The sequence below is a fragment of the Mya arenaria genome, chromosome 6 (assembly GCF_026914265.1).
Source record: "Mya arenaria isolate MELC-2E11 chromosome 6, ASM2691426v1".
NCBI classification, from domain to species: domain Eukaryota; kingdom Metazoa; phylum Mollusca; class Bivalvia; order Myida; family Myidae; genus Mya; species Mya arenaria.
This window is the reverse complement of record NC_069127.1, coordinates 25928393-25943148: the sequence shown is the minus strand read 5'-3', so window position 1 is coordinate 25943148 and position 14756 is coordinate 25928393. Positions and strand designations below refer to the sequence as shown.

Sequence of the window (14756 nt, the reverse complement as noted above, 5' to 3'; positions counted from 1 at the left end):
CTGGGGGCCGTGGTTACAATTGACTGGTGCATAAGTCTTTTGCAAGGGGAAAGTGGGTATCCTTTATGATGTGGTCTGGTGTGTAAAGCCACAGGTGGTATATTTACTTTTGGTGTTCACGAGGTGAAATATATTGCGATCTTACAGTGAAACAAACATCTTTTCTGTTTATTTTATGACTTAAGGCTATACGCATGTACTTAATTGTGTGTCTTACCTGTGGAGCCAGACTGCAATCTCGAGGTGGCGATCCCAACCTCCATTACACATACTGCTCCCTGCTCCAAGTTCGAAAGGACGCCATCTGAAGTAAACAACACTTCCAGGTAAATGTCATGCAAAACCGAACGTTTTCAAAGAGCGTTTCATATATCAAGAATTTAGCACTTTATTTTAATACCGACATCAAAAGGGATTATTAGCGTTAATAAGTAAGCATATTGAAGTGCCTCAAAATGCGTATGAAAATTAATCGTTTCTACGCTCGATCAATTGACTATCACTTTGAATAGTGAATGAAACCACGAACAAAATGCAAGGGCGGGATTGCATATATCAGGAGCATTTCAACAACAATATAATCTGAGTGAAAGCAGAATTGTGACTCTGATTACATGAATCTCCTTCTGTAGAATATTAAAAATAAGTATGCGTTAACGTTCATTTGATTTTCGGAAGAGCGTTTGGTTTGGGTATTCTACAGAAACAATAGGTTGATAAGAAACCTGGGATGTCGTATCTTCTTGTCCGTCTCGGTGCGGTAGATTGGATGGAACGTCACATTGTCGATACTGCGGGATATCTCGAGGTACACGTCAGGCTGTAACACATGGGAACTAATGTGGTTAATTTATTTATTTTAAATCAATAAAACAAAACCAGCGCAAGCGTTTGCCAGCGTGCGTCTGTTCTTCTTTTGAAACCAGTGGACATAGCTTAGCAAGTATTTCCACAGAGTGGCGAGACTCGCTTGATATACATGTACCGTCATTGTGAACAAAAGTGTATGCATACATCTTTAACGGTTTCAAATTTAATATGACCAATACAAACCTTTGCACTCTTTTCCTCGAAAACAGAATTAAAAGCACATTTAACAAACCACACGGAAATGGAAGAATTCTGTTTTTGACCTTGCCTTCCTTGTTGAGTTTGTATGCACCGACATGGAGCGGCATCTTGTCACGGCATTCACGCTTGCGGTCAGACCGTTATGCTGATGAGCCATATTAGATCCGCGACCTCGAGCGCAACCTGAAAACACATGTGAAATCATTATTAATATTTTATACATTACAACAAGGTTATTTGATGTTTTGATTTCGTCTTCAATGTCAATCATGCAATAAATATGAAAACGTTGGTCCTTTTCGCACACTCACAATAATAAAGTCGATTTTCAAATTAAAATTGTGGTTTCTTTATGATTTATTTTTAAATAATGAAGACATTCGAGAAAATATATCGAAAGAAATAGTGAAAACTGCAAATATCTTTCTAAAAATTAAAACAATCACTAGAAAGCCACAATACGCTGTTTTGGGGTGGTCCTAAATATTTTGACGCAAACACGAATGTGTTGCACTGTGGAAGGCCTTTCAATAGTTTAAGATAAGTGTTTTGTCCTTAAACCTTGGCTCTTGAAATTGTTGTAAATAAAAGTGAATCTCCTTTTGAAACATTCGTATTTTTGTTTTTGTTCTTGTTATTGTAATTCGGATAAGTCATTATATCACAGATTAAACCTTAAGTTCGAAGAAGACCCATCATTTAAAACGGAACTTGCAAGTAAACAAGAATGTCACAGGGAAATTTGTTTTATAGTGCTATAATATGAAGAACCAATTAATAACTTAAATTATGTCGGACATTTACAATTTCTTTACAAACAAAAAGAACGTAAAAATGCTAGAAAAATTGTAATTTAAATTGCAATTAAGTTTCCATGCTTCTAATGTCAATTGCTATGTATCTCAAATGCTACTTATACTAACAACAGAACAGAACATTTAATTAGATACAAGCATATACAGCTTATGATCATCAAAACAATCATCATAGCATGCACAACAGGGTATATAAATTAGCATGAATACAAACAAAAAAAAACAAGAAGAGAGCAGTTTGAGTCAGGCTGTAACATTAACTATATTGTCTCTGATCTGAGTTGCCTTAATAGTAAATATAGCCAGTTTGTGTAACAACGACTTCTTCGTAGAGTTAAAAAGAGTAATAAATTTTAAGATGCTAGGTCGTTTTCGATAATAACTAGGTATATTATGATCTCTTAAGTGTTTATATCTATCAGTTCAAAATGATATTCATCTTCTATGGCATTCAATGAACAAACATCACATCTCCTTTCATGTCGGGGAATGTTCCTATAATGGCCTTCTTCTATTTAAAGCCTGTGAGAGGATAATATTAATGTGCTTAACGCATGTCATTAGTGTGTTTAACATTGTCAACAATGTTGAGGTAGCATGACATTTCAAAAGTAGATTTCACTGCACGAAATAGAGTTAAACTTGTTAAGATATTAACACCTTCATTCCATTGTGTAACATAGGTGTCTTTCAGTCTTAATTTTAACTGGCTTATAAAACATGGTATATTATAAGCACCGAGTCTCTTAACAGCCAAATTTTATTAAAACCGGCTGATTGTAATGACAGTTTTACTTTGGTTAACCAATTTACATGACTTTTTCACATTCCTCTAAAAGCATACAGTAAGTCTCATACAATATACAATTTGAATAAAGCTGTTCATGAGTTTAAAGCAATATTTGACTATTTTTACATTTCTGTTGATCATTAAATAAAGTTACAAATGGCAGGACTCTGACCTTGTTTATAATATATTGTAATGATACTGTTGGTACATTAACTGCATTATATTGTCCATGTTCATAATAATAATTGTAATAAAGTGACCGTGCTAAAATGATTTTTGCCTTGATTTTTTGAAGAATAAACATACATATTCGTCATTCGTAAATTCTATATTTATATGTATGACGACGTTAAGAATTAGTTTCATCCCTTAGATGACAGCAACGAGTAGTCGCAGTTTACCATGTAATGAGTCAAATGTGTTGGGAAAAGCATTATAAAAGTAAGACAAATATGGTAGCCATTAGGCAAGTACATGTACAAGTTGATTACATTTACATTAACCACGACTTAGTTGGATAAAGTCTTAAAAATTGCTCCTTCACTGAACAAACAGTTAACATCTATTTTGCCATCTGTTTTATACAATGCCATCATTGTATCACTAAGCATATTAAAGCCATGTGCAGTCTGTTACGCTGTGATAGTCTCAATTTAAACTGGTCGTGACAAGCAAGTTTATGTTCAAAACAAGACCATTGACTCATTTTTCTAGCCAACTAAATGCAAAACAATGGCCAGGAAGTCCATACTGGAGTGCTGTTAACGTGACTGTTTATCATATTTTACTGCCTAAAATTTAACTTCCTTATCAATTCGTTGAAAACAATATCAGTGCGTGTATACCACGTGATAAATTATCATATATGCTACGTCGGAAAGCAATATTTTGCTTAAAATGAAGACTTGAATAAAAGATAACTTTCCTTTTACTACACCATATTAAATGAAACAAAGGGCAGCCTATGTCACTTACAGAGCTTTGCCTTCGTTTTATTACCAGAGTTTGATTAGGTGATTTGTTTTTACAAACACTTCGACAAACCTGTCTCCAAAATAGTATTTTGACAGTGCTCCGTCAGACGGCCGTATTGCGAAAAGGTTTGTCGAAGTGTTTTAAGAAACTAAATCAATCAAACTCTGGTAAAAGACCGAAGGCGGAGCTCTGTAAGATGCGTAGACTGTGGCTGTGCTATGCTTTATTTTAACCGGTGTAGAAATAGTGAAGTTATCTTTGTTTAAAGTCTCCTTTCGAAGCAAAATGTTGCCTTCCGACGTAGCATTTATGACGCAATTTATCACGTGGTATACGTATACACTGATTATGAAACCGAAACTATTTTGTAAAAGAATGCATTTTTGGTTTAAAGTGACTCGCTGATGTATTTTGACCAAAAATGATTTTGGTAATGCATCTGAAAACACTTATTTTATCATTATTTTACTCTATGATATCGAAATTGCAGAAAAAATACAGTTATAGCATAAATAAGTATTTTGGTTATAGTGGGTTCGAACCCACGCCGGTAAAGTCCAGTGTAAATAAGAAATCAGGCTGCTAGTCCACACGGCCACCGAGACTTCAACAAATGTGGTGGATATGTTGACCTGTAAGGGATACATTGATAACATCACGTGATAATGTCAATCAACCAATCACGCAACACCACTGCCGTAATTAATTTTCAATCGAAGTATAAACGCTAATGAAAATTGTGGTCTTCAAAGACGATATTTGAGCATATATCAACATTTGCCGAAGGGTTCCAGCTTTTTGTATTTTTGTTTTAACACTCCTTATGATTTGGCACACTTTATTTCGTAATTAAAAAGTAGTGCATCTTACAAACCATGAGTGAGTCACTTTAAATAAAGTAGTACATGCATGAAATAAAATGTCAAGTATTGTGATATTCAGTATATTATTTACCAAACATGTCATATATTATGTAATGAACACTAAATCTAATTCCATCATTATGTTTGTGAGAATGTGCTATAAAGTAATTTTATGCATTCGTGTATCTTATCTCAAAATTCTTGATTATACACAAAGGCATGTCGATGAAAAACAAGCAATGTCATTATTGTATAAAAAAAACCTATTAGGCATATGAATGCCATGTGCAGTCTGTTACTTCGGTTATTGTTCTTTGTATTTGAATGTCACATGAATGTGCATGACAAAGATCAAACCATTGACCCATTGTTCAATACATTTTATTTCTCTTTTAGATATTGACATTCTGGCTAGCCAACTAAAGGCAAACAATGGCCAGGAAGTTCATTCTTAAGTGTTGTTAACATGACTGTTTATCATATTTTGCAGCCCATCTGAATTGAAATATATATGAAGATATTTTCTGAAAATGATTTACTGCATACAATTTTGTGAACTTACTTATTAATTCGTTGAAAACAATATGAATACTTATGTGAAAAACTACAGAAACAAGCTCAGTAGCCAAAAGTTTAAACATAAACCCCGTTTAATGGCACAGGATAAACGCCAATGACATAGAACACAAAAACAAAAAGTCACAAACAAAAATGAAACCGAAACTGTCCTGTGAATGAATATTACACGGGTTTAAACGCATGTCCACGACGTAATGAAACATTAATGACAAACAATCAAAAATGAAATAAAGCACATCTTTGAACGGTTAAAATTGGTATATATTAAAAAGTTTGGTGCATATGCATAACTTACATTGAAATTAAAAACGAAAGTCATTTTATTTGGATGATTATTTAAATATTAAAATATTTGACCATAGCATGTTCCAATGACTAGTTAAAATTAATACTAAAGGGCAAACGTTATACTATAATAGAAAAAAAACTAAACTTCATGGTTAAATAACTCTTTCAAGTTTTTCTAAATAGAATTCACAACGTCAAAACAGTTTGAACTGATTTGTAAATATATATGTTCTTGCAATATCTGTAACTAGTCAAACGTATGTTCTTGCAATATCTGTAACTTATCAAACGTATGTTCTTGCAATATCTGTAACTAGTCAAACGTATGTTATTTCAATATATGTTACTAGTCAAACGTATGTTCTTGCAATATCTGTTACTAGTCAAACGTATGTTCTTGCAATACCTGTAACTAGTCAAACGTATGTTCTTGCAATATCTGTAACTTATCAAACGTATGTTCTTGCTATATCTGTAACTAGTCAAACGTATGTTCTTGCAATATCTGTAACTTATCAAACGTATGTTCTTGCAATATCTCATTCTGTAACTAGTCAAACGTATGTTATTTCAATATATGTTACTAGTCAAACGTATGTTCTTGCAATATCTGTTACTAGTCAAACGTATGTTCTTGCAATATCTGTAACTAGTCAAACGTATGTTCTTGCAATATCTGTAACTAGTCAAACGTATATTCTTGCAATATATGTTACTAGTCAAACGTATGTTTTTGCAATATCTGTAACTAGTCAAACGTATGTTCTTGCAATATCTGTTACTAGTCAAACGTATGTTTTTGCAATATCTGTTACTAGTCAAACGTATGTTCTTGCAATACCTGTAACTAGTCAAACGTATCTTCTTGCAATATATGTTACTAGTCAAACGTATGTCTTTGCAATATCTGTTACTAGTCAAACGTATATTCTTGCAATACCTGTAACTAGTCAAACGTATGTTCTTGCAATATCTGTTACTAGTCAAACGTATGTTTTTGCAATATCTGTTACTAGTCAAACGTATGTTCTTGCAATACCTGTAACTAGTCAAACGTATGTTCTTGCAATATATGTTACTAGTCAAACGTATGTTTTTGCAATATCTGTTACTAGTCAAACGTATATTCTTGCAATACCTGTAACTAGTCAAACGTATGTTCTTGCAATATATGTAACTAGTCAAACGTATGTTCTTGCAATATCTGTTACTAATCAAACGTATGTTTTTGCAATATCTGTTACTAGTCAAACGTATGTTTTTGCAATATCTGTAACTTATCAAACGTATGTTCTTGCAATATATGTTACTAGTCAAACGTATGTTCTTGCAATATCTGTAACTAGTCAAACGTATGTTCTTGCAATATATGTTACTAGTCAAACGTATGTTCTTGCAATATCTGTAACTAGTCAAACGTATGTTTTTGCAATATCTGTAAAGATTCAAATGTATGTTCTTGCAATATCTGTAACGAGTTAAACGTATGTTCTTGCAATATCTGTAACTAGTCAAACGTATGTTTTTGCAATATCTGTTACTAGTCAAACGTATGTTCTTGCAATATCTGTAACTAGTCAAACGTATGTTCTTGCAATATCTGTAATTAGTCAAACGTATGTTCTTGTAATATCTGTTACTAATCAAACGTATGTCCTTGCAATATATGTAACTAATCAAACGTATGTTCTTGCCATATGTGTAACTAGTCAAACGTATGTTCTTGCAATATATGTAACTAGTCAAACGTATGTTCTTGCAATATGTGTAACTAGTCAAACGTATGTTCTTGCAATATCTGATCTTCCAAGGAGGTACCTAACACTTCTTGATAAACATACCTATTTTTTATATATATAAAGTATGAATGCACTGTGCTTTTTGTGGTGTTTTGTGCTGTTCTTCTATGTTTCTTGTTTGTGATTTTGTGTTATATTTCTTTGGCGTTTACCCAGTGCCACTGAAACCGGGTTTATGTTTAAACTTTTTGCTACTGAACTTGTTTCTGTAGCTTTTTGCATAAATATTTAAGAGGGAAACATTTTTTTTAAACATTTAAAACACAAACTGCTTTATCGGACGTAACGTCTCCGTTATGTTATTTTGTTTGGGCTGTAATACATAACAGGGGCTATACACCGTATGATCAAATAGCGAAAAACAATGTCGAAAACTGACATAACTTTGTGTACAATGCATTGAAACTATCTAGCTGAAGTACCACATAGTTTACAATGTATTTTCTTTTCGCAGTTTTTCGTAGTTTTCCATTAAAATATTTACTAGGTATGTATACCTCAATAGCAGAATTCATTCTTATGAGAATTTGTCTCCAATTTTGTTCTCTATATTTTTGTATGATTTATCCCAATGTATGTCTACAAACTTTGAAGGATTGGCCACTATATCTGAGGTCTCTTTTGAATGCCTTAGTGATGATGATGTTGAAGTTTATCTTAGAATTTTTATATTGTTATATGCAGATGACACGGTATTATTTGCTGAAAGTAATCATGACTTACAAAATGCTTTAAATGCTATGTTTGATTACTGTACGTTATAGGATTTGCAAGTCAATGAGGATAAAACAAAAGTTGTTCTGTTTAGTAAATCAAAAGTTAAAAACAATAAAATACTATAGTGTGTTGAAGAATTCCCTTATCTGGAAATACTTTTTAATTATAATGGTAGTTTTTGTAAAGCTAAGAAAAGATTAGTTGAACAAGCTAAAAGAGCTATGTTCTCACTTATTCAAAACTCCCGAAAACTCAACTTCCCATTTCAGTTCAGTTACATTTGTTTGATTCTATGATTGCTCCAATTAGTTGAACAAGCTAAAAGAGCTATGTTCTCACTTATTCAAAACTCCCGAAAACTCAACTTCCCATTTCAGTTCAGTTACATTTGTTTGATTCTATGATTGCTCCAATTTTGTTATACTCTTGCGAAGTATGGGGTTTTGAACATATCAAAATAATTGAACAGTTTCAGCTGAAATATTGCAAATTAATACTCAATCTCAAGGCTTCCATCCCTAACTGCATGGTGTATGGTGAACTTGGTGTAAAACCCATAGCTTTACAAATTAAATCGAGAGTTTGATGTTATTAGAGCAAGATAGTGAACGAAAAAGATTGTAAAATATCTAAGTTATTATATAATACGGTTCTTAAACTACATAATAGTAATGTTATTGTTTCTCCATGGTTATCTTTCGTTAACAACACCTTAAACGAACTTGGTTTGTCTGATTATTTTAGAAGTCAAACAGTCATTAGCCCTGTTAATTTTAAGTCAATTGTTAAAAGTAGACTGTATGACCAATTCTTACAAAACTGGACTAGTACTGTTGATAGCTCTTCCAAATGTCTTGTATATAGAATGTTTAAAAGTAATCATTGTTTTGAAGATTATCTTGACGTTACCTAGTCACCTTTGTAAAATACTTTGTAAATTTAGGACCACAAACCATTCTTTGCCAATTGAAAAAGGCAGGCATTTGAACATTGAGAGAAATCAAAGATTATGTCAGTTATGTACTAAGAATGTTATTGGTGATGAATTTCACTACTTACTTGAATGTAACCATTTTTCAATCATATGTAAAAAACTTTTTGTTCCTTATTACATTCGTCACCCAAACTCTTTTAAATTAGATTAACTTATGAACTGTAACAATAGACCTAAATTAATTAAGTTGCCATTGTTCTTTAAAATCATCTTACTGAAATTCAGATGACTCACTCTCCATACTCCGATTAACCAAAGATCTATTGATAATCACAATACCATTACATTGTGTCTTATTACTTCATATGTTCACTGATGTTGTTTAGTAAAGTTTCTTTTTTGTGTTTGACATGTTTGTTCACTGTCAAAAATAATCGCGTTTAACCGATGTCATGTTGATTCATTTTATTTGTTATTTTATAACAACTAAAACGTGAAAAAAGAGGAGAGAAGATTTTTCCATTCGCTTCCTAAATAGAGTAAACAGTACCAGATATCAGGTACATTCAACAGCAGCAGCGGCCATTTCACTCATATAGCTGGAGATGTAAGGTGAAGGTTGCCCGCTGTACCACGTGATGATAGAAAATAGCCTAAAAATAGCATTACCAATGCGAACCATCTCCCATATGCTGTTTTATTTGATGTTAATTAATATGTGTTTCATTATTTTGTTATGTCACATGCATATTATATGCCTTGATGAATTAAACTTGAAACTTGAAACTATGCGTGATCGGCTAGTCGATGTTATCACGTGATATCACCAATTAGGTATATAGTTTAAATATTCCCATTTTTAGGGTAAACCTTCGAAGCACAGTGGATACAACACTGGACTGCAATTTTGGCGACACCGGTTCGAACCCGGTCTCCGACTTTCTTTCTTTTTATTACATTTTGTTTTTTGTTTTTTAATTATGAAAACATTTTATTAAATAATTGTCCTGAGATTCGTTTTTGGGGGCCAATCATCGCTTAAATAATTTGTATAGTTCGAAAACCATATGTCTCTCTTGCATTGGTATACAAAAGGGATACGCAATCGATTTGTAGGTACACAATTAATGTTTCACAAAGGCACATCCGGTAACATACCACTGGCGGACCCCCCCCCCCACCCTAAAATCGTCCAAGTCTACTTTTAATTTCAATATTGGCGAAAAAAATACTAAAATGCGTCGAAAATGCACCGTATTGGACTAGAAAATGTTATAAAATTCATTGATGAATACCCCCATCCCCCTTCCGAATGTTTAAACCGAATAAATTTCGATTCTCAGGGAGGGGCGAAAGTCAAAAGCTTACCGCGGCCTCTAAGTTACGCCCCGTCCTCCTTTAACGTCAAATCCTAGATCCGTTCCCGTATATATATTAGGAGCATTGTTTCACCTTCAAATAGGCCCGTCATTTTGTAATCACCAGTTCCACTGAAATGATAAAAAATACCAGTCATTCGCCGAATTTTCCTACATGACTTTGCAGCAAGATATCAACCAAGACCATGTACATTAGATTTATATGGTAAAATTGGCAAACCGATGATAACCAGGATAATGGTAGAAAATACCATGGTTAGCTACGAATATGTAAAACAAACAGTTAACCAAACTCTGCGTATTCGTGCTTTGTTGATGAATAAGAAGTTCAACTATTGGACGAAGGTAATAAGAACACATACACAGATATATACAACTTACTTCGTGTTTTAGTTCTTAAATGTATTTGGATATAAGTTTTAGGCCGATTACAGTGAACTATTAACATTGGACTTAAGCCAACAATGATAGTCAACAATAAGATGAAGCTTTACAAACCTAGTTTATAAAGTTGATGAAAACATATTCAAATGACTATCGACTTTCTCACGTTATTATTCAACCAATTTTTTTGGACAGCATATTCATGTTCAGTTACAACTAACAACAGTTACTGTGCACAGAAACCTTAAGGATAAGCCTACTTTACCCACCTTTTTGTTCGCCTACTTTATAAATTATTGAATACTTATTCTACTTCTGTTGCTACCTAGGCGAGTTCACTTGTTTCTGTACACTTTTTAATATCATCTAACGAATCTTGATTTTTTACAACTTTAAGTGACATATATAATCAACACATAGGATGAAAATTTATCTGTTCGCCAATTAAACCATTTAAATCGGAAGCTTTTGACCGCAAAGCGTACTGGGACTTTAAAAGTCTTGATAAAACACAAAGGTGTTATGCTGTAATAATAATGATATCGTAAACTGTGCCATCATTGTATTATTGGGCACACTGGTTGACGTTGATAAAACAAAGGCTTGTGCTATCGGTTATTTTAGTAATAGTAGTTTCAAGTTGAAATGAAGATCAGATTGTAACACGCAAATACAAGTCCAATGACTCATGTGCAATACATTATTCATGACCTTGTGGTTAGCTAATTTAATGCAGGAAGTTTGTACTCTTAAGTGCTGATAACAGCCTTTATAGAAAATAGAAATTAGAATATTTAAGATATCGACATGTATTAAACTTCCTTTAAAACGTAATTATAATACAGATGCTATATATATTGTGCAAATATGTAACTCGTTTTGTAACGGATGTCCATGACTAAAATACACTCAACTCAACTCAGTTCCGTAGCCAGACTTAAAAAAAACAACGAGGCAGAACGGTCTATGGGGGTCCGGGTGTATGCCCCCCCCCCCCCACCCCCACCCCGGCTTCTGTCAATGGTTTGTGTACATTGAGGCAAATGAAGTAAGTCGAAAATAATTATTTTTAGAGCTATAAAAATTGTTATATGTCCCCAAAAAAAACGCGTGTCTCAGTGTAGCTACGGCACTGATACAGTTAATATACATGAAATAAATTGCCAACGTAGAAAGAATTAAACTTTTGAACGGTCTAAATTGTATGCGTTTACAAAATACAGACATATCTATGAATTACATTTTCCAAACGGTTATGTAAGTTTGCAGAGCCTACAGTTAGCATTTAAAACATATTAAACATGAACAGAACATATGTTCCAATTACTAATTATAGAATTAACTAACAGGTAAACGCTGCTCTCTTGTACTTAAACAAACACAACTTTGATTTTATAAAAAAATGATTTTGACAAATAACGCAGCGTCACTCAAAACATAAATAGAAAGTTCACTTTATGTGCAGGGGAGAGCAATGCTTTATTTTACTTATTTGACGTTGGGTTAGAGTTTTACCGCTTTAGCTGCATTCGTGATGAGAATATTTTTCTTACCGATTTATTCCAAAATAATTATTACGTGTCACCTATATCCTACGATTTAAATGATATGTTATGGTATGAATATTGTATAACTTAATAATTGAGTAACCAAAAGCATCAATTAACCCTTAAATCTCTTCCAGAAAACAAAAGTAAGAAACACATATGTTTTTCAACTTTTGAAAGTGGTAAATAAACTATTATCATCATCACAAATTGAGGGCGTAAATCTTTTATTCACTAAAGTAGTGAAAGTTAAATCATATCTTATTTTCACAGTTTATCAATAACTCGCCTGACCCGCCCCTCTCCCGCCGAGGTCCGTGGCCACCTCGTCATTATTGTTGATAGCTTAAGAAATTAAATTTTAAATAGTTTCAGACACAAAACGATTAGATTCCAAGTCCCTACTTTCTTTCAAAATTCTGGAATTCAATCAATCATGTCGTAAACCAAACCAAAATATAATCCATTTAGTCTTCCGAGCTTATGTTTATTGAACCTGTCCAATCAATATTATTATCTTATCTATCACTATTTATCAATGTACGTACGCCTACAGGTTTTATATACTCGACAAAACAAACGTTACCAGTTATAAGTGTTATACAATGTTTGATAAATGTAAACGCATACCTAGCCTAACATGTAGATAAATTACTATTCATTAACAATTTTCAGGAAGTCAAATGATCAGCCAGGCCCCAATTTCTCGAAACTTCTTAAGTCCCTTATAACAGGATTAAGCTAATCTCACTATTTTGTTTGTTTTATAAAATGTGTTATATTTACTTCTTCAAGAATTTTAAGAAATAATGTAGAGATAATCTGTATGATTATCAGAATAAACCATTTTTATTTACCAAAATCCATTTTCAGTATGTATTTTGGCTAATTGAAATAAGCGACTTAAGCCTGTTAAGCTTAAGAAGTTTCGAGAAATTGGGGACTAATGTAGATACGATTAATATTCACACGCATTTTGTATGAACATGGCTATTTATCACCGGAATAGTCGTTGTGTTAATAACCGTAATGTTTTAGGCTACGTGTGTCTCGTTCAAAATACTGAGGTTCACGAACGTTGACACCATATACGTCTACGTCATAAAGGGAAAGTATTGTGCCCCCGTCATTCTTAAAATTGTGTTATGCTGTCGAATCAGTGCATTGACCTTATTTTCTTTCATTAGTTCGATCTACGTGTATTTCAAACTGGACTTTGTTTGAACATAATCACAGAGAGGGCTTATTTGTGTATTTCATTTCTTACCCATATGTGCATTAGAGGAATAAAACATTGTCATTAACAATAAATCATTCAGATTTGGAAGCAGAGTAACTGGCTTAGATTCTCTTTTCTTCGAATATAAAAGAAAAAATAACGGACTCGAATATCTACAAATCTTTTTAGTCAGTGATATACCATATTGCAATTCTTTTTTGTCGAGTATACATAAATTGATAAATCATTGATACATGATGTTACAAAAGAACGACACTTGAACTGAAATTATATGAAAAGAAAATAATATAAATATGTTAATTCTAAAATTGTAACAATATTTGAAAATTACATATACTGTTAATCACGGCTTTATTCTGATAAGAAAATCTAAATCAGAATGTTGTAATATAAAAGTAAATGTTTGCCACCTGTGCCTTAAATGTCGTTAACAGAAAAAAATAAGCCTATACTTTGTATAATATCAACAAGGTCAGGGTGAGGAATCACGTGACTTCAAAGGCGTTCTTATATTGGTCACCGAGGGTCACAGCCGATGTAAACAAACAAGTGACGTGTTTCTAAATCACTTTTTTGACAAAAAAAAAAAGAAGAAAATATTTACCAGCCTATAAAAGACTATGTTGTTTCCTGCTTTTACACGTGTGATGTATTTTAGATTTGCTTGTATTTTAATGATTCAATACTTGGGCAAGATTTCAGCCACTATATCCTTATAACGATACTTTTCTTATACATCTAATTTATCTCGATACAAAACCACATCATTACCCCTAAAACCTTCCAATTCACTTTAGAATTTGATTTTTTCTTACACGTTAACACCAGCTTCGCCATTTTATTCCGAACTGCGCACTTGTCTGGGTAACATATCTACCAAGATGGCGGACACCGGAAATAGGTGTTCGATCAGTGAACTTGTTTCCGGTGTCCGCCATCTTGGTAGATGCATTTTTTGGTCCAATTTCTCAATATCAGAAGAAAACATAAATTATATGATAATAAAATATTTTAAGGGGACTGTGCTGATTTGTATATTGTAAAAAAAACATGTAAGTGACGGGGTTTCTTTCGTTTACAAAAGGTTTCAATAATACTATTGTTTCAACGATAAGTTTTATGTTTACCTGTGGTCTATGTCGCAAACAGAAAACATGAAATTCTCCTGCATTCTCGCGTCGGAGTTATAGACCAAGGTTCCGACAAATTAAAAGAAAGAAAAAAAAATAGATTGCGCCTATCTGTCTGTCTGTGAACATTTCATTGTAACATGATATTTTGAAACTTTGAAAGTGACTTTTTTACCAATTTCATTTCATTTTATCCAGTTATAAGTAGGTATACTAGTCCGCTGATATACTATAGTTTTTGATTT

At 32.9% G+C, this 14756-nt stretch overlaps 1 long non-coding RNA gene across 6 annotated transcripts in view; it reads right to left on the bottom strand.

Moving 5' to 3' along the window:
• LOC128238350 (uncharacterized) overlaps positions 1-14756 on the bottom strand; it is a 271015-nt gene that overhangs the window by 255469 nt on the left and 790 nt on the right. For 3 of the 6 annotated variants that reach the window (XR_008261679.1, XR_008261678.1, XR_008261680.1), the window contains exon 2: positions 10200-10321. This is a non-coding gene — a long non-coding RNA (uncharacterized LOC128238350). The other 3 variants (XR_008261681.1, XR_008261682.1, XR_008261683.1) reach the window with 3 other exon arrangements.